The sequence below is a fragment of the Sciurus vulgaris genome (genome assembly GCF_902686455.1).
Source record: "Sciurus vulgaris genome assembly, chromosome: 10".
Taxonomy (NCBI): Eukaryota; Metazoa; Chordata; class Mammalia; order Rodentia; family Sciuridae; genus Sciurus; species Sciurus vulgaris.
Window position 1 is genome coordinate 39,323,691 of NC_136470.1, and position 22,352 is coordinate 39,346,042.

The 22,352-nt window shown below is 31.8% G+C and overlaps 1 protein-coding gene across 6 annotated transcripts in view; it reads left to right on the plus strand.

The window, feature by feature from the left end:
• CADM2 (cell adhesion molecule 2) overlaps positions 1–22,352 on the plus strand; it is a 1,028,501-nt gene that overhangs the window by 996,975 nt on the left and 9,174 nt on the right. The gene's annotated exons all lie outside the window — the stretch shown is intronic.

The following is a 22,352-nucleotide window of genomic DNA, read 5'->3' on the forward strand; positions in this document are numbered from 1 at the left end:
AGAATATAAGGAAAAGAGAAAATAAATATGATTACAGATATAGTTTCTTGGCAAAAAAACAAAAAAGTTACCACGCATTTATTGAATAAAGTACCAGGAGATAAATTTCTGTAGTTATATTCTCTAAAAAGACATGCATAACACATGAGTGGACCTGAAGAGTCTAGTTTTAAACTGAAAAATGAGTGATTATGAAATTCTTAAAAATTTATTTTACTTACTTTTAAGGCTACAGAAATTTTTTGGTAAACCATTAGGAAGAAGCTATAGTAAAATATATCATGGAAAATATACATTTCCAAAACAATTAGAAAGTACTAAACACAGGGACTGAGTTTTATTGTGGATATTCTTCCTCTTGTGGGTACAAAGAAAGTTAATTTTAGAAAAAAATACTATATTGTTTTCTTAACTTCTTCTTAACATTACTTAAAGCTACAGAATGAGGTCTTGTACCCACCAGAGACTTGTAGGAAATGGAGACAATCAAGTGATCTTGGAACTGAGAATAAAGAGCTTCAGTTGCCTCTTAGAAGTTACAAGAGAAAAATCCATGCCCAAGGAGATATATAGTGCATTTTTCTGCTTGTCTCTGAAGCTCTTGCTGACTCTCTGACCTTTAGTCCTTTAACTCAGAATATACTTTCACATGGTTTCTTTATACCTTGCCCTCTATACTCTAATTAATCCTCATGCTCCCTACCTCCTTTGAAACTTGTCCTACTTTACCAGAATCTGACTTCTATTGTAGTTATTGCCCCGCTCTCTTCACCAGAATGTCTATGGCCAGCTGTCTGGTTCTTCAAACTATGTCCTCAATAATAAATTCCATATAATTCCACATTTTATGATTTCTATTCTGAGCTGGAATAAGAAGGTAGACCAACATAGGTGATATCATTTTACATAATTTAACTCCATTAAATGCAAAATAACCTCTCCATCTTTCTTTGCCCAATCTCATGAAATAGATGTCAGTATTATCGTTTTACACTTAAAAGAACCCAAATCCAGCACCATTACACACTTTTTCTAGGACTAAACAGTTAGTAAATTGCATTAGGTGAGATTCATACCTACATGAGATTTTCATCATACATTTCTGCCTCTAATGATAGATATTTGGAAATCAGTGTTAGAGCAAACCTTTTTTTGGTTGATTGGTATTTTTTTATTTATTTTTATTGTAAACAAGTGGGATACATTTAGAAGAAGAATCTGAGTTGTAGGGCAGCAGCGTGGAAACTGTTTGCTCTCCTATATAATTGCCAAAGCTTCTAGAAGCACCATCACTGTATTAAGATAATGCAAGTAAGCATGTCGGTACTGCAAATATAGGTAGAGGAGAGAGTAGCTAGTGAGCTTTAATACTTTCTTGGTGATTTAAACCAACTGATTTGTTCCACTAATCTTCCTAAAACTTGGACATAATTATGTTGGTCTATAATCTCTTGGATCATTCCTTTTCTTTCTTTTTGAGAGAGATAGGCATTGTATTAGCCCTGTTCCAGTTCTCAGGGACCCTGAATTATTGAAACTTGATAAGTGCACTCAATCCAATTCTCAATTGCCGTGGAATACATTACTTTGTGCTACTAAATTGAACTACCAAAGTAAATATTCTTTTGAACTAACTTTTTCCATTTGTTTCAATAGAACTTATTCTTAGCTTTACCTTTAATCTGTCCGAAAAGAAACATTTTCTTAGACTTCCTTTTTTGTTATGTCTGACTGGAATTCTTTTCTATATATGACAAGCATTCTTCTCCTTGGAAAACTATTTATTTTTTGTATTTTCTCCTCAGCAATAGCAACAATAACAATAACAACAATAACATGTATAAGGTTCTTTTAATGTCCTAGGCAAACTATTAAATCATTTAACTATGTAAGTCTATAAATACTCTCAGAAAGCCTATTCAAAAACAGTATTTTTGTCTTCATTTTACTTTTGAGGAATCTCAGGGATAACAAGCTCTTTATTTTGCTCAATGATAGTTTGTCAGTGACAGTCATATTCTAACAGAAAGTATATGAACAGAACTCACTTTCTCACCACTATGCTACTCTGTACAGATTCATTTTTCCTGCTCCAAGTCCAACATGATGCAAGGAAAATAGAGCAGTTCAACACCAGACTAAAATGAATCAAAATTATATTGAAATTCAGTTAAAATTATTCACTTAGGATCCCTATATTAAAACAATTCATAGTGATTACTATTTTTCTTGCCCTTGGTGTGCCCTTTACCTTTATTAATCAAATTTTCTTAGGTGACTAACTCGAGGTAGGCAAATATTTGACCTCTAGGGGACAATTAGCAATATCAAGAGAAATATATAACCACTAAAGAGGCATCAGATGGCAGAGACAGGGTCACTGCTTAACATCCCACAGAGCATGATGGGACATACCCCACAATGAAAGATTACCAGACTTAAAAAGTATATATTAGTACTGCCCAGACTAAGAAATCCTGAGTCTTAGACTATCCTTGGGAATGTTTCATCAACAGGAAAATTAAGAATGGGCTATGTTTTCTTTCTTTCTTTTTTTCTTTTTTTAGAGGTGGCAAATGACAATGATTTAATTGGATTTATTTTTCTCCTATTCTAAAACAACCCTGCTAATGCCTCCCCACCATATTTACTAATATTTAAAGTAGAAATTAATTTATTTTTTTCCTTTAAAACAACAGTATGTTGATGATGTCATTGGCTGACACAACATCTGTGAAATTTCCAACTAAAAATGTTTTAGTTTTCAGTGCTCTTATTAAGTATTTGATGTTCTTTGCTAAAGTAAATATCTTGACTTCATTCATTTATCAAAATTTGGCTATTTTACAATACAATAAAACATTTATCTCATAGCTTAATATTCAGTCCCTTTAGCTGTAGTTTTCTGTCATTAAGAACAAATTCCTGGCTGCTATGAAATTGAGTTTGCCTTCTTCAAATAGTTTGAACACAATTGTAATTTAGTAAAATAAACATGGTTTCATTATTTCTTAATGTCTTCCTTAACAAGTATAAGATTAGACTACATCTCACAAACTCCCATTGGACAGCCCTTAAGAAGTGAGTAATATTTCTGTCTGCCTAAGTCAAGTAATCCCAAATGTAAGTAATTTACAGGAAAGCACCAGGGACTGTTACAATAGACATATTGCAGTATGTCACTGGAAATCAGCATCTCCCCACATGTTTGATCAACAGCCAGATGGAAGCTTTTATCACATTTATTTAATCTGAAATACACATGGTAATTACACTGGACCTTTGATTCAAGGCCTTATTAGTGTCTCCGTAGAAGTCAGGAAATGAGTTTGTCAGTTGCAAACTGATGCAGTCATGACCCTCTGGGTGGAATTTACATCTATCACTGCCTAGACTGGAGTATTTCTACAAATCACATTGTACTTCAAGGAGGAACGTAAAGCTAAAAAAAAAAAAAAAAAAAAAAAAAATGTGTGAGAGGAAAAAGAGGGTCTCGATCAGTCCAGAATATTGTTTATTCTCTTAGATATTCTTGCTACTCCAGAGGGGCTCCCTTTTATGAGTGTAAATGAATAAAGTGGAATAGAAATCATATGACTAATGTCTCACAAAATAAAATCTCACCAAAAACTTATTTAAGCAAAATAGTCCCACATTTCTGATCCTAATACTAGGACCCTGGATAGCTGCTATACTTAAAATTAGTGAAAGTTAATATGCATGAGTTCTCTTAATGAGTGATAGGAAGAGAAAGATATTTCTAAGATCACTCCTCAGAATTTCTAATTCAGAAAATACTAGATAGCAAAGTTATACTTAATGTTGGATGTTTAAATCCTGACTCTTCAATTACATTTTTATAAAACAATAAATCATGAACAAGAAAACTGAACTATATTAACATCTATAAAAAATTGAAAAGAACTTATCTATTAAAAGTAGATGGAGTTTATCTCTGGAGAGTAGTGGTAATAGAAGGTTTCAACCTAATATACAGATTTTTAACATTTGAAAAATTGCATTATGTTTATTTCTTATTTCAAAGTTAGACAAAAGAATTTGTATCAGTGCGTGTTTTTCTACTCCTGAAGGTTTTCATACAAATTATTGCACTTTCTTATATATTATTGATTATTTTCAAGGGAAATATTAAGACTATTGCTTTTAAAAAAAAACAATAGATTCTTTTTTAAGACACAATAGTATAATAAGAAATACTCAATTAAATCATATATATGTTCTGAAATAACTTTGTAAATGTTATTGCCATATCAAAACTTTATTAATGGCTATAACTATTGTCCTAATAAAATTGAATGTTTTTTCTATTTAAAATTAAAGTTAAATACTATTAAATTGAATTTGTTAATATTAAAATGTTAATTACAAAGCATAAAATTATCCTTTTATTAATGTATTTCTTCTTTAACATTAAGTTAATATTACATAAACTAGGGCTGTGGGAACCAGTTGAGATGTGATTATCTCCTACATCTTAATTGAGAAAGTTCTTAAGTTTGGTGGCTGCTCTATTTCCACTGACATCACTGTTGGCCTCTGATATGACATGTAAATCAGACTGAAAAGTATACATTGTATAAACAAGAATAACACTTATTAAACATATAGCCTGTACAGGATCATTCTAGGAACATTGGATATGAGACTGAGATTATCTTCACAATTTGTAAGGCAAATCATCTATAAGAAAACATTTTCAAGAGGTGAAACCAAGATGCAGTAAGATTAAAATATATGGTTCAGGATCATTAAATTTATATTTGGTTGAGTTCAGTTTGAGTCTTTTGGACTAAAAAAAAGTAAGACTACGATTAATTTTGAATCAGGGTCACATATTTATGGAAAGTTTTTTTCCCAAAAAGGCAATTGTGAGTAAATTTGTTTGCAAAGAACTCTTATATAAGTGTATTTTTTTTCTGTTTCAACTTACAACATCACAAACTTTACAAATAATATAGTGATAAAAATCTCTTTAATATATTTAATAGTTTAAAAGAATAGTCATGATTCAGTGAACAAAACGGAGATGCAGGTATTAACATTTCCAGTGCTGACCTTCAAAAACCTACTTTGGCATTTTTTTGTTGTTGTTGTTATTTCCTTTATACCTTATCTTGCAAGATAGTTTGAACTCTTGGTGCATAACAGATTCTAGGCAATAATGCAGAAAAAGTGATTTTATGTGGAGGTAAGAGAAATTGGAAAAAAAGTGGACTAAGTACTGCATTTGTAGAAAAAAACAATTATGCTGAATTGGAAAGAATGATTTAAAACTACATGTGGTTTTCAGTCACAATTAGAATGCGATTTATTTTAGGTTATATTTTAATGGTATCTATGAAGCACATTTCTTTTTCTCTCTAAACTGTTTTTGTATTGCTAACACAGAGGAAAGATAAAATCTTTATTAAAATTCTGGAACATTCTTAAGCATTAGGTATCACTTTGAAAAGATTTTAAAATTCTACTTTTATGGTCATAAGATCTAGTTTGGAAAATAAAGAACAGGCATTTTAATGTTGCCATGTAAGTTTTCCTTCAGTTTATTTCAAATGACCCCAATGAATGAAGCTTCCAACTTTCAGTATGTTGTTTAATTCCTATATGTGACCTCTAAAGTGCCATGTAAAAATTGTTAAAATAAATAATTATATTTTATGCATAAAAGGAATTTAGGCCCAGTGCTTTTTAACAGTGATGTAGGACAAAACTTCACATATAATCATACTTCATATAAACTTGTAAGGGAAGAATTATTGCACAGGCATATCTTCCACTCATTAATATTTAATACAATTTCCTCTGAAGAATTTGTTACAAGCTTAGTTAGCTGCATTTTGCATACTTATTTCTTAAATTTAAAATAATCACATATCATTAATTCATGAATTATGTGAATATCCTGTACTTAAGTAGAAAGCACTGTTATAATTTAAACAGTATGTTTCTTACAAACTTTTCATTTGTTTGAGGAGCAAGGGAGTTTATTCTATACACACAAACAAGCACATAACCACTGTCATTATAATTAGTGTGGATATCTCTGGAATAACAATTTGATTACTAAATTCTTGATAGAGAAAACATAGCAACTTCTAAGAGATACTGAACATATAAATTATGTATATGAAGTCAGATTTCCAAAAGTTAACTATGCTTCAGTTTTAAAGTAATATTTTCCATGGAAGTCATGTTATAAAATGTCACTAAATTTGGTAAAGCCTTCTCCCATATATTTTTCCATACATGCGTAAGTAAATCTGCTTGACAGATCCAAGAATATGTAACACTCTTGTATTGCTTACTATAATATAATTGTATTAGTCCATTTATCATTACTATAACAAAATACCTGAGGTACACTAACTTTGTAAAGGAAAGAGGCTTATTCTGGCTCATGATTCTGGAGGTACAATATGTAGGATCCTCATCTGGTGAGAGCATTCTCATTTGTAGAATACCAAGGTGCCACAGAGTATCACATGGCAAGAAACAAAGAACACATCTGTGTATGTCTATGTGGCTGGTGATCTGTCTCAGTTCTTATAAAGTCTCCAGGATTAAAGCACTGGGGTTCTACCTTCTTGATCTTATCTAAATATAACCATTTTCCAAAGACCACACTGCTAAAACACTAGAGTTAGATTGAATTGTCACTATTTCAATGTCATTCACCCATGACTTTGAGGATCAAATTTCTGCATGCATTCCAGGAAATGAACCATATTCAAACTATAGCACCAATATTTGAGATATTTGATTGCACTTTTGTTTTTGCAGACCAATTAAGTCAGGAGACTGACTTTTTTCAATAACTTTCTTATAATAACTTAGCTTTAAGCACATTTATCACTACCATTTGAGTCTAAATAGATGTTTTGTGAATGTATTATTATGATGAGATTGTAATAAATCACCAAGTCCTTCTTAAAGCAGGAGATGAAACCATCTTTATTCACCAGCCAGTGGGCCCCCAACTGACAGTATAAGGGCAGACTGCAAGTCTATATTCCTCAACCCCCTCCAAGGGTTAAAGTACACCTTTTATACCATAAGTAAAGCATATCAGTACATTAATCGTAAGTGACTGTGATGGTGATTCAGAACTACAAACAATCATGAGATCTAAAATCATAAGCAGAAGGGGAAGTGGGTCAAAATGACCCTAGTTGAGTACAAGTTAAAGAATAGTTACTAAGGTCTAGACAATCATTCTCTGACAGGGTCCACTGTCCAAGAAAAATGGGAACCAAAAAGAGAACAATTTTACATTGTATAAGAACAACAGAAACATTTGCATTTCTAAGCAAGGTGTGCTAAGCAGGATTAGGATAGCAATGGTGGAGTTTTCTCATGGGAGAAGCATTTTTTTCATGACAAGAAATATCATGGTAAAATGGAGTCTGTTTGATCATTGCCCGGATAGCCTAGTCCACAACAGTATCAAGAAGCTACCCACCAATTTTGTCTTGGCTGTTTTGAACTCTAAGTTCTGGATACTTTGTCTTTGACTCTTCCAACCTCTTCATGGAATAGTCTCAAAAAGAACAGAACAAAAAGAGCCCAGATTCTCAAAAAAGGAATGCCCTTTGCAACCTGAAACTGTTCACAAGACCATTTGTGTTCAGTAATCTCTAAGATAAAGTCAAGCAGTTACATTTTAATATACATTTTTAAATATCCTATTGATAGGAATTTTTCTCTTTTGAAAATATTTTCATGCTATTTTAATTCAGTTTTGAAGTAGGATCCTAAATTATAAAAATGAAAGCATATATTATTTAATTAAAAATCCAATAAATTTGGTATGGCAATAGTAAATATGCTGCAAGGTTTATGGATACAATGAATCAATATTTATTTAATAAATTTAATCAAGAGATAAGAGTTAATAAAGGTTAATTTTTATTATTTTCTTATATGGGAGAGCTACCAAACTAAGATTTTGTGTGTATTTTCTCATCTTTCCACACAAAAGTTTCACATGGCACATGTTGGCATATATTTATGAATATATGCCACATGAAACTTTAGATTCATATATATATGCTTGCAAACTTAGGTAGAGAGAGTTAAAATAACATTGGTCACACATCTAGTGTATAGTAGACCAGTAAAAACAAGAGAGAAGAGATTTATATTCTATCTGAACAAAGTTTAGTTGATGAGAAACAATCAAGTAAGATTCCCTTAAGATTTTTGTATTAAGATTTTAATATTTAAAACATGCAAACTTCCCACTGGTATGTGGTGGTTTTCCTTAATGGTGCATAGAGATGACCAGTACATTTTATTATTATGAATATATTCATTACTATAACTAAGGAACTGATTCAGTTATAGTTTTTAAAACTTAAGAACATTGTAAATATGACATTTCTTGAATAATAAAACAATGATGCAATACAATTTGACAGAATTTACTATTTATAGAGTACACATTTCCTTGATTGATTTTCAAGGAAAATTATTGTAATAAAAATGATAGTTTCTAGTGTATTGGTTCATAAAAAATGAATGTTTCTAGTAGGTTATCTTTCCACACATTTTAAAGGTTTGTATTTCTATTACAGTCATTTTTGTTCATGGACAGATATCACAAACAATTGGTAAAGACTAAACATTTAGAATAGCTTGGGATGCTATAAATACTCACTCAAACTTTTATTTCTTTATCATTTTTCTAAATACTTAAAAAACAAATCTGCCATATTATTGTTTTCTCCTCTGATGCACATTTAACTTACTTATAATTGGGTCATGTGTATTTTTTAAGTACAGTTTAAGAAGTGTACTTTGTTCCACATTTTACTTTAATTTATAAATCATTGCCTTTAACTTATTTAATTTCCATTATGCTTAAAAATGCTTTAACTCATCTTTTGAAATTTTCATAGAATATATTGCCAAAATAGACATATGGCAATGTTATAAATATTGTTTTCTTTCTCAATGGTTGTTCCCATGTGTTCATTTTATTTATGTAAACTGAGGCTAATGAAGTGCAAAGAGTTAGGTATTGTTGACAAGAGTTTCAGGTGAGGAAAGACAAGAGACAGCAGAGTAAATAGCCACCATTTTTATAGATCACTTAAAAATAAATTAAACTGGGCAAGGTAGAATGAATTTAAGTTTCTTTTCTCTGATTAAACCAAGACAAAAATGACAAAATATAGGTGTTTTAACATTGTCTAGCCTCATGAAGCTTATTACTTTATTTACACATTACTTATTGAGCACTTATTGGGTATGACTTATATGCATGATTCTATTTTATTTCATTCAGATTGCTATAATAAATACCACAAATTGTGTGGTAATAAACAATAAAAATTTCCCACAATTTTGAGGCTAGTTAGTTAAGAGGCCAAGATGAAGGCACTGGTAGCTTTGGTGTCTGGTGATGGCCCTCTTTCTGGTTCATAGGTGGTACCTTTTTGCTGGGTAAAGGCATGACAAAAGGCCTCTTTGGGGCCTCTTTTATAAGGGCACTAATCCCATTAATTAGGACAGAGCTCATATGACTTCACCTCCCCAGTGCTATACTTCCTAATATCATCATGGGATGGTTAAGATGTCAATACATGAATTCTATAGGGGGCCAAATTCAGACCATAAGAGATTCCTTCTAAATTGATTTTAGCAATAACTTTGAGAAAGACCAAACAGATATGTCCCCTGGTTTACAGATAGAGATATTGAAAGAAAGAAAGATCAACTTAAAACTGGAACTTGAATCTTATGGTTCTGAGTAAGATGTTTTTCAGATTTTTTTTAAAAGACTATTATTTAATGCAGGAATATTAGATTCTATGTCATGTATCTAAAGGATAATTTGCCTGACTTATCCAGTAGCAAATGGTCTGTGGTTATTAAAAATTAAAAATTTTACTTAGCTTTTTCTTTGATCACCTATATAACCTTAAAAACCATTCCTTTCTTTCGCTTTCCTCCTGATATTCACAAAGGTATACTCCTTCTGTGGAATCCTCTCCTGTTTTGAATGTCAGTGCTAAAGGAGGTGAAGCACTTTTGAAGGGTCCTTGGTCCTAATAGCTGAACTGCTTTGCTGGTTTAAGAGTCCTCTCTGAAACTGTGCAAATTCAGAGCTCAAAAATTTCCTCACTTGAAGAAGTCAAAGAAATACTAACTCAGGTTTACCATGGAGAGAGATCAGTAAAATGAAGAATTATGCTACAAACTGATTTTTCCAAAAATTAAAATTTAATTTGAAGAGAAACGTTCCACTTAAATTTCTAATCTCAAGATCAAATTGAGTGCAGTATTCAAATATTTTACTTGCTAAAAAAGGAAAAAAATCTTGAAACTCTAAAACCAAACCACCCCAATCAGAAAAAACAGTGCTTGTACAATTACCATCAAAATCATTTTGAATAGGAAATCTATGTGATATTACAAATTGAAACATTTAAGGGCATGCTCTAGTTTGAGTGTTGGGTGTCTCTCAAGTGCACATTTGCTAAAGGCTTCCTCTCCAGGATGGTGCTAGTCAGTTTCTGGGATCTTCAGTAAATCCTTAACTCACCCAGGTATGCTTTGAAAGGGGATTGTGAGACCCCATTCTTTTCCTCTTCCTTTTGCTTCCTGACCTGAGGTGAGCTGTTTGTTCCATCACACACTTCCTGCCATTGCCCTTTGGCACACACCAGAGGCCATAGCAATAGGTCTGCCCAGTGTTGGACAGCAATCTTTGAAATCAAGGACCAAAATAAACAACTTCTCTTATAAGTTACGTACCAGAGGTATTTTGAAATAATGATGGAAAACTGACTACTACAGGGCAACCATTGGTCACTTATCAGCTTGATATGGAAACAAACTAATATTATAATAAATACATTTTCAAAGGAAAAACTAAGTTGCCTAAGTAAAGGCCAATAGAATTTATTTTAACCCTATTGAAAATCCATTGTACTATGTAGTGTTTTAGTAAACTTTTTTGTCACTGTGACCAAAATACCTGACAAAAACAGCTTAGAGGAGGAAAGGTTTATTTTGTCTGAATTTCAGAGGTTTGGTTCATGGTGGGGCTACCCCTGTGTTCTGGGCCCGAGGTGAGGCAGCTCTTCATGATGGAGGCACAGCTCACCTTGGGGCAGCTGGGGAGCAGAGAACATAGGTGAAAGTGTCCCAAGGAAGACACACCGTTCCAGGGCAAACCTCCAGTGACACACCTCCAGTGACATACCTCCTTCAGCCACGCACCACCTACCTACAATTACCACCTAGTTACTTCATTACAACTGAATGGAATGATTAGGCCACAGTTCACATAATCCAATGATTTTACCTCTGAATATTTCTGCATCACAAGGAACTTCTGGACAACGTCTTGTAACCAAACCATGACAAGTAGCCTTAATATGGAACTCATAAACTTAAAGTCTGTATGCACAATGCTTATGGTTCTAATTGTAAATTTCCGTACGTCCAAGAAGAACTACATATTTTTGTTTTCTATCCTTTAGAGATTGTTCTTAAGCATTTTGTCAGGAATGATAATTGTTCATAAAATTAGAAGGTAATAGATGGCCCTTAAGTGAATGTAGTAATGCATTTTTCTCCAGAGACTTTTCTAATGTCATGTACTGCCAAAGGACAGTTTATTTTTTTCTTCAAATTATATATAATTATGTCTAACCTTTTATCATACTAATCCTCTTTTGGAAGAATTATTATCTTTAAAGAGGGGAAAGTAGGCCCTTAAGTACATAGAAAAAAAATCAAATTTAATGTCAGAACTAAATTATCTTAAGCATTAATAAAATAAAAATCTGGGTAAGTCATTTTTACTTAGCACTAATTTCTAAAATATTTAGCTAGAAATATTATTATTATAATTTTGTATCATGAAAGGGCAGTAATATATTGCTAAACACAGAAAACTGGAATATAAAAATCCAATCTCTGTCCAGAATTTAGCATAAGAATGCAATATTACCTATTTACTTGCTCAATTTGCTTGGTTCTAAGAACTGTGTAAAAGTGCTGTTGGGTTGTACTACAAGTGCAAGATACAACTTTTATCTTCAAGAAAACTTATATCTCTGGGGTAAGATAAAACTTGAGAATATGAATTAATCCAGGGGATAAAACTCCTGGATTAAATAATTGAGGGGTAATTGACCTGAGGAAACTCATTATTCTTTGAAATTTGCAAATACAGAAGGAATGAAGAATATTTTCCAGGATGAAGAAGTATCACTAGAGGGTGGACATTTGGCATAGATGGGCATTGGCATCCTCATGGTTGGAGAAGGAAAGAGAATACAATTATATGAGAGGATAAAATGCTACAAATAACCTTCACCAACTCTTGTTCTTAAAGTAGGAGTCATCTGAGTCATCCTAAAAACTGACTTTCATAATTATTTTTAAACTTTTCAAACATTATTGGAAAAATAACTTTGGCAAACTGTCCCATGGTTTATCAATCTTTATATTAATTGCTATAATTTTCTTAGTCAATGCTTTACGTGCCTTGAATAAAATAACCACTTATAAATGTAAAGCCTGATACAGATTACTCAACAAATTATTCTCTCATTTAATCCTCAACCATTAGACTTCCACCAGATTCTTTTTCACCAATCTCATATTATGTTTCTTTTCCTCACTTAACAGTTTCCATGATCTTTCAACTATTTAGATGCTTTGGAAAGGGTCACAGGTAGCATCTAGAGTTAGTCACAATCCTAAATGAATCTTTATAAGATCAAAAGTGGAAACTTTTATTTTTCTACAAGGCAACTTCTTTCCCTCTATTTCCCCCATATAAATAACATTTATTATGTTTACTTTTTGTCATTCATTCTTCTAAGTCCTTTGTGGGCATTGACATATTTAGGATTTGACAATCATGGAAAATAAGAAGCATTCTGTTTTCAAAGATGAAAAGGTCAAAAAACTTGTCCAGATTCACAGAGTGATAGGTGGTTTTAGGTTTATTATAAACAACTTGAAAATTTCGAATTTGGTTAGCAATGTTCTCAACTTGAAAAAAAAATTAAGAGGCTTTCTGCTAAAAAAATTAAAAAGGCCTTGACTTTGAAAATGTATTAATTTTAATCTATAATAGATTAAGTCTATATAGATTAAATTTAGTCAATCTATAATCACCTCATATTTATAAAAGTGGTCTTGGAACCTAATTTTAAAATATTTTTGGATAAACATTTAGTTTCGATTCTTTCCATTTTTTTTTTTAAAACCAACAACGACATATAACTTGATAAAACGTTGTAAAATAACTCTATCTCATGAATGAAAAATTGTGTAGCATTTTTATTTTTGTTGACCTTTAAGAAAACTAATGCACAAATTGATTTAAGAAACAAAGTTTATTTGCACTGATCAGAAACAGATTTGAACTGATCAAACAGATTTGAATATGCACTCTAGTGTCTTCCAGATTTTAAACAAAAACTCGTGGTAAGGCAAAAACCACAAGTAAAGAGAGGATTGTAGCTGTTGATTGTCAAGAATTTAGATCAGTGCAGGCAAGATAGCAAATTGCCTTGTAAGAAAAAAATTGGGTAATTTAAAGAATATACATAAACCAGTTCTTAGAAACCGATGAAGGGAAGCACAAGAACAAGAAAATTACTGGAAAAGGAAGGGAATCAGGAGCAAGATGACCTTCATTGCTATCCACAGGATTGCAATGTTCTTCTTTTATAAAAGCAGAACTCTCAGCATATAAACCATAGGAAGGAGTGAGTTTTGACTTGGTGGGATTTCATGATGTGCTGTGGCAGCCATATGCATCTGCACAGGGTCAAAAGTTCTTTGAGGCAGGCATGACTGAAGACCTTTCTCATGTTCTCTTGGTCTGAAATTTTCAGGACGCTTCAATCTAGTCTGTCCTTTGATTATAATTTCTTTCACACTTTCTACATGCTATGACCTTAGAAACTCAGAAATTTTGTATATTAAGGTTTATACATTTTAAAGATCAAATTACATGTAAATCAAACACTTGATAGAACTCTCCAGCAATAATTTTAAAAATAGACATGTATTTATGATTTCTCCATATAGATACTATGTTTTAAATAAATCTCTACCTTACTATTATTTTCTGCCCTTCTAAATATCAGTAATTACTGATTCTAAATATTATCATTGGAAATAAATTTTGTCTTTGGAGTTCTTTATTAAGAATCTAAAACCCTAATTGAAAGATATTATGCACAAAAAGCTTTAATATTATGATATCCTTTTGTTTTTGAACTGAGAGGTAAGAGATTGCTAATGTATTTCCAAACCTGCTGGAATTACTCACTCCAGTGTTCAGAGGCTACCTCCAGAAAATCATAGGCTAATGCTTGAGAATAAATAATGATCTTAAAAGATACATGATGCATTCATCTGAATAATATTGCAGACTTAGCTATCTGTAAAGAAACTTCAGAAGGCTGTACTTCATCTTTTTATTGCTATGACAGTAGGAGATGGATGAGAGAAAGGATATATAAGAGATTCCCAGTAGGATTTAGCAATTTATGTATTATCCCTGCATTGTTCTGGTGTTACTTATCTTATGCATACCACAATTGCTTGTTTTAGTTGCTAAGAATAAAAATGAAGGAGACAATTTTAGTTTTAACAACTATGGTAGTAAAATAATGATAGTCAGCAATGCATAGGAGATGTTTCCTTTTTTAAAAATATACTTACCAGTAGACAAGCAAAGTAACACTCTTTACATACATATAAGTGATCTTTAAAATATTAAAAATCTTGAGACTATCATTATTATGATTTATTTTATTGGTGGATGAAGGCTAAGTGTTAAGTATTCCTTCATAAGTTTATAAAAATGAATAGAGCTGGGCATGTGGCACATGCTTTTAATTCCAGTAACTGAAGAGGTTGAGGAAGGAGGGTCACAAATATGAGGCCTGTCTTACTCAGCAACTTAGCAAAACCCTCAACAATTTGGTGAGACCCATTCTAAATAAAAAAAAATAAATAAATGACTGAAGATGTAGCTCAGTGGCAAAGCACCCTTGGGTACCAAAATAAAAATTAAAAAACTACTTTAAAAAATAATGAATAAATATTAGTGTTATGGGTTATTTTCTTCAAAATCATTAACATATGCATAAGTATATCTCAAACCAAGTAAAAATATAGATGCAGTGACAAACATAATAAATTTAAATTGTTGAAGAGGCTATCTTTTCTCCATTGCATATTTTTGGCACCTTTGTCTAGTATGAGAAAATTGTATTTATTTGGGTTTGTGTCCATGTCCTCTATTCTGTACCATTGATCTACCTGTCTATTTTGGTACCAATACCATGCCGTTTTTGTTACTATTGCTTTGTAATAGAGTTGAAGATCTGGTATTGCGATACCCCCTGCTTTGCTCTTTCTACTGAGGATTGCTTTAGCTATTCTGGGTTTCTTATTCTTCCAGATGAATTTCATAATTGCTTGCTCTATTTCTGTAAGGTACATCATTCGGATTTTAATTGGAATTGCATTTAATCTATATAGCACTTTTGGTAGTATGGCCATTTTGACCAAATGGTGCTGGGAAAACTGGAAAACCATATGCAACGGAATGAAATTAAACCCCTATCTCTCACCCTGCACAAAACTCAACTCAAAATGGATCAAGGACCTCGGAATCAGACCAGAGACCCTGCATCTTATAGAAGAAAAAGTAGATCCAAACCTTCAACTTGTTGGCTTAGGAGCAGACTTCCTTAACAGGACTCCTATAGCCCAAGAAATAAAAGCAAAAATCAACAACTTGGATAGATTCAAACTAAAAAGCTTTCTATCAGCAAAGGAAACTATCAGTAATGTGAAGAGAGAGCCTACAGAGTGGGAGAATATCTTTGCCACTCATACTTCAGATAGAGCGCTAATATCCAGAATCTATAAAGAACTCAAAAAACTCTACACCAAGAATACAAATAATCCAATCAACAAATGGGCTAAGGAAATGAACTGACACTTCACAGAAGAAGATGTACAAGCAATCAACAGATATATGAAAGAATGTTCAACATCTCTAGTAATAAGAGAAATGCAAATCAAAACTACCCTAAGATTTCATCTCACCCCAATTAGAATGGCGATTATCAAGAACACAAGCAACAATAGGTGTTGGCGAGGATGTGGGGAAAAGGTACACTCATACATTGCTGGTGGGGTTGCAGATTAGTGGAGCCACTCTGGAAAGCAGTATGGAGATTCCTCAGAAAGCTTGGAATGGAACCACCATTTGACCCAGCTATCCCACTCCTTGGCCTATACCCAAAGGACTTAAAATCAGCATACTACAGAGATACAGCCACATCAATGTTCATAGCTGCTCAATTCACAATAGCCAGATTGTGGAACCAACCTAGATGCCCTTCAGTTGATGAATGGATAAAGAAACTGTGGCATATATATACAATGGAATATTACTCCACCATGAAGAATGATAAAATTATGGCATTTGCAGGCAAATGGATGAAATTGGAGGATATCATGCTAAGTGAGATAAGCCAATCTCAAAAAACTAAAGGACGAATGATCTCGCTGATAAGTGGATGAGGACATATAATGGGGGGTAGGAGGGGTTAGCGTTAGGGTTAGGGTTAGGTTTAGGGTTAGGGATAAGGAGGGCGGTAAGAATGGAGGAAGGCAGGACTGTATAGAGGGAAAAAAGGGGTGGGAGGGGTGGGGGAAGGGAAAAAATAACAGAATGAATCAAACAACATTGCCCTATGTAAATTTATGATTTTTAATAAAAAAATGGGAAAGAAAAAAAAAAGAATGTTATAGAAGGTAAAGAATAATGTGAATTATTATTTCACCCAAATATATTTTTTTCAGATTAAGGCAACTGCTTCTCAATGGTTGTGATATATTTATGGGATATAAACACAAAATTGACTGCATGACCAAGGTGATCCTGCAATAAATGAGAACTTATACCTCATTTATGTATGATCTATCAAAATGTATAAGTGCATTCTACTGTCATGTACAACAGATGAGACCAAATAAAAAAAAAATTTAAAAATTAAAAAAAAAATTTAAATTGATCTAAAATAAATGTTAACAAATCAGATTGCCTTAATTTTTTAAACAAACACACTTAGAAACAAAGGAATGGCTTAAAAATTATGTGAGGGGCTTAGGTTTTAAACTGGTGGTAGAGTGCTTGCCTCACATACATATGGCCCTAGATTGATTCCTAGCATCAAAAATCTTTTTAAAAATAAAAAAAGTAGTATCCAAGATTTAATGTGAGAATGAAGATGATAGTTAAATAAATAACTACATTGCAAGGCTTTTTCTTTTCTCTGTCACTAAGTATAGATATCATATAATCCATACCTCAGTTACAAAGAGAGTTTCTGGAGTCAAATTGATCTACATCATTAGGGATAAGCAAGAATAAACAATAGTATCAGAACAGAGAATTTTTGTGCATGACATCACAACAGTAACATTGAAAAGAACATACATAAAGATGTAAGTAAAGTTTAGAAATCGAACCAGCAACCTATGAAAAACATGTAAAATATGAGACATTAAGTATGTTGACCAAGGAAAATATTGTCTTAAATATTTATATGAATTTATTAATGCTAAATGAAGAAAACATAATAAAAATACCACTTTCTATTTTGAATAATATGAAAGTGTTAGAAACATCCACTAAGAACATAGAGTGGGATTAAATATAGAATATAGTTAAACCAGACCCATAATCAATCAATAACAAAAATCCTTTGAAAGGAGAAGAAAAAAAATCTATGATGTAAAATGAAATCAACTAAATACAGCATAAATTTGGGGAAAACCATTACAATAAAATGTAAAGTTAGTATATGAAAATATAAAAGTTGTAAAGAGGGAATGACATAGATATCATATAAAATATGGAGCATATACAATGAATAAATGTGTTCATTTTACACAAAGAAATTAGAATTGTTAATAAAAAAATAGAATGCAAAAAAGAATTTATGAACTAAAACAAGATGAATCAATCTGATTTTAATTTAAAAATAGATTTAAAGATGAAGTAAAATTCTGACTAGACACAAACTTCAAATTATGCCTAGATATTCAAACAACAAAAACTTCTGATACCATCTGGGGTCCAATGGTGGGAAACAGTTCACTTAAAAAAGAAAAAATAAAAACCTGAATAATTTCACATTTATTCTGTAGGTAGGTGAATGTTGAGAAGACAAAATAGTCAAAACATAAATAAATTTTCTAAATTATTAAGTAAAAAATATAAAACTAGAGATTCTTTTAACAGTTGAATGCTGTTCACAACAAAATTATACATATAAACAAGGTTCAAATATGTGGTTATCATGAAATTTTATTTCTTAAGAGACAAGATGTATGCTTCACACCATTAACAGAGGAGAAGTATATTTACTGAGTTTTGTATAAATATTAAAAATGGCAGTATTCTAGGTATTAAGAAATGTAAACAGATCAGCTACTGTCAAAAGGAGGATTGCGGTTTGTCCATTTAGATTTTGGATGCAATTTGGGGATCATAAATTAATATGATATTTTCATTGTTCAGAAAAGATCACTGATGCTGTAAGAAAATATGATATTTGTATCAATGAAAAGAAAAACATTAAAAGAAATTACTGTGACACTATGTAAACTAGTAAAAAGTTAAATAAGTTTGGTGATCATCAAATAAAAACACCTTGACAAGTATAAACTCAGCAAATATAAGACAAGATGTTCTAGAAAATGAAGTAAAAAAGAACATAAAATGAAAGGATATTTAAAAGGAATAAAGACAAATTTAAAGAAAATATGATAACATTTTTAAATATTGCTTAAAACTCAATCTTTAAGTATATTTATATGTTAAAAATTTTGTTTTTGAATGAGAAATAACATTGTAAATATGTGGTCCAAAATCAAAAAATTATACAATGTACTAAATAATATTGAAGATTTGAAAAATTGAATAACCATGCTATAATTCTAGATAATACACTGCATAAAATAAAAGCCATCTGTAAATTAATACAGTCTTAATAAATAAACTATTATGTTTTTGGTTTTTGTAAAAAACCAAATGCTGATGGATGCTCATGGGAAACTTGTCCTGTATGGCATTAAAATGGGTTTTAACTAAAATATGGGTGTAGGATTGGACATGCAGGTTATTCAAATAGATGTGAATATGGAGAAACTGTAAATATATTGAGATTTATTTAATGGTAAACTAAATAAAATATAAAATTATTGATGAAAGCAATTATGTAAGGAAAAACTTGTCTATTGTAAAAGAATTAAAGTTTATTTTGTAAATTACTTAAAATTATAGACCAAAATGTATTTTGGAAAAATTAAAATATAGTAATAAAATAGTAAAATGACATGATAAATCTGTATGCATAAAATTGTTTCATGGCAAAAGCATTTCACGTCATGACCTATAAGACATGTATCATAACACAAAAACTTAATAGATTTGATTACATAAAATTTTAAGATATTTTTATGACTGAAAATACCACAAGTGAAAGATAAATGAAGAGATATTATTTGAAAATGTTTAGGCTTTTTGTGAAAGGAACTGTTAAAACAAAGAGTTTTGATGGAATAATGAACAGACTGCATAGACAGACATTTCATAATTCATGTATTAATGTGGCCAAAAAAATGTAGACATCATTATGCTAACCTTCAATTTAACAAATCCAAAATGTTTGAGATGTCAGTTTTTCATTTCAAATTTGTAAAATTAATTTTTAATTCTAATATCTGATGCTAGTAATATATGAGGAAAAAGAATCCCTAATGTGGAGTTGTGGGAAATAAATTTGTACACTCAAAAGATTGTATAAATGTACAATGTAATTTGGCAATATTTATTAAGTCTTTACAAAATATCTACGCCCTTTGATTCAGCAATACACTTTTCAGAATTTACCTTCAGGAAATAAAACACATACAGAGGTGTGTGAACAAGAGTGACTTCTCAGTTCCCCAAAAGACTGCTCAGTTCTTAGCGATAGTTAGCAAATAAAATGGCTATAATTTATGACAGTGTGCATATGGGGATTTAAGCAAGAAGTAGAATAAATAAAAATTTAAACTCATTCCAAGGTATCTGAGCAACAAATAGGAAGAGGGAATTCAGAGACAAGATGGGTATGTGGGGCCGATGATGCCAAGAACCCAATGAAACCCAAAGTACTTACAAAAAGTCTCCTTTGCTTGCCACGGTTCCAGATATCTGGCTGCCAATGCTACAAATCCCAGAATCACCTGTGCTTTATCCCTGGAAACCTAGATAAGTTCCCCTTTAAATCCCATGGCTCTTGATCCATGACTCTGACACCAATAATCCCTGTTGTTGCCCACACTTTCCCCATGGGACTTGGGAGCAATCCACTCTTCTCCCACAACATCAAGACCACAGGTGCCGCCATCACAAATCCAGGTGCCATCAGTGTTTTACTCCTAAGAATATGCGACTTTTGGAAGGCCACATTCACTGGAAAGTCATGCAGATTCCATTATGAACTGCTGCAGTGTAGACCACTGAGGCATGCATAGACTGCTGGCAATAATTACCACTGAAGAAATCACATGGAGGCTACAATTGGAGCTTACCTATTATTAAAATCAAATCACCTTTCCAACTGACACACAAATCACATCTAAATGAAGAAAACAACAACAACAACAACAAAACTTTTCCTGGAAAAGCTACTTTATATAGTAAAAGAGGTGACAGTTAACACCAGTTGCACAGATATCAACATAGGGACACAAGAAACATTGAAAAGCAAGGAAGAATGACACATACAAAGAAACACAATGATTATCCAGAAATAGATCCCAGTTTCAAGGAAATCTATAAAATGACTGAAAAAATTCAAAATAATGATCCCAAAGAAATTCGTGAAATGCAAGAGAATATGGACAGACTATACAATGAAATGAGAAGGAAAAATATGATTGAGAAATTCAATTGAGATAAAAGTCATAAAAAAACAATCAGAAATCTTGGAGCTGAAAACTTTAGTGAAATAAGAAAAATAATTTAGACCTTCAACAACAGACTAGTCCAAGCACAGGAAACCATTTATAAAAAAAATTTGAATAATGACCAATAGCATAAATGTAGGGAAATGCAAGAAAGTTATAATAGATAGCTAAATTTAAATCAGTTGCCATAACAGATAAACTTTTTAAAGCCCACAGTTGTAAAAATAGAGATTTTTTTCCTTCTTCATAGCCCTTAAAGTATGCATTATTTTTTAATTTTTTATTTGCTTTAATTAGTTATACATGACAGAATGCACTTTGATACATCATATATAATGGAGTATAATTTCTCATTTTTCTGGTTATACATGATGTAGAATAGAGACATTATTAGCCAATGTACACATATAACTATACAACTTGTGGTATTCTACAACATATATAACCAGAACTATGTATGCATTCTTTTTTGATTATTCATTTATTTTTTATTTTTTATAGACTGCATTTTGATTCATTATATGCATTTTTAATTGAGCATTTTTCTTCCAGCTAGAGCATAGTGACTAATACTTTGCTTACACATCTACTTTTCTCATTTTCAGCTCATATCTGCCCCATTTACCTGGCAGGGATATATGTGGGAAAATTTTATTTGCTGGACTTTCATTGATTGTCTAGAACACATATCACACTGTTGCACCCAACTGCAAGGAAGGCTGGAAAATGCTTAGTTCCATGCACTGAAAGCAAATGAATAAATTTGTTATCAGTTGGAAATCTCTACCCCAGTACACCCTTTTGATTACCTAATAGTTTATTACCTAATAGTTTTTTCTCACATGAAAAGCACCACCAGCTTCAGTCCAAAGAGACAACCTAAAGTACCATTAAACCAGTGTATCTAATTCAAAATCCAAGATCCTCAGGTATATGTTGTCTTCTTCATCATGCTTTTAGTATGCATTTAATCCAAGGACAAAAGGACCAAGAGACAGGTTATCAATTTGCTTCTTCATCCCACACACAATACACAATGGTTGAACAAAGATAGGAAAGGCACTCATAACTAATAAATGCTTTCATTTGGAAATAAAGGAAGACATGGGGAACAACAAGAAGAAGGCACTGATCTGTAGTAATTATAAAGTATGTTGGCTGGCATTAAGTATTCTCTCCCTGATGATAGTAGTTCACTGGAGGAAATGGATTCTCCTCTCTTGATTCTCTTTTGTGTTTCCCAATTCTACCCACTGAGAGTTCAACCTTTTCAGTCAACAAAAGACTTGGGACAGCAGGACAGTATACTC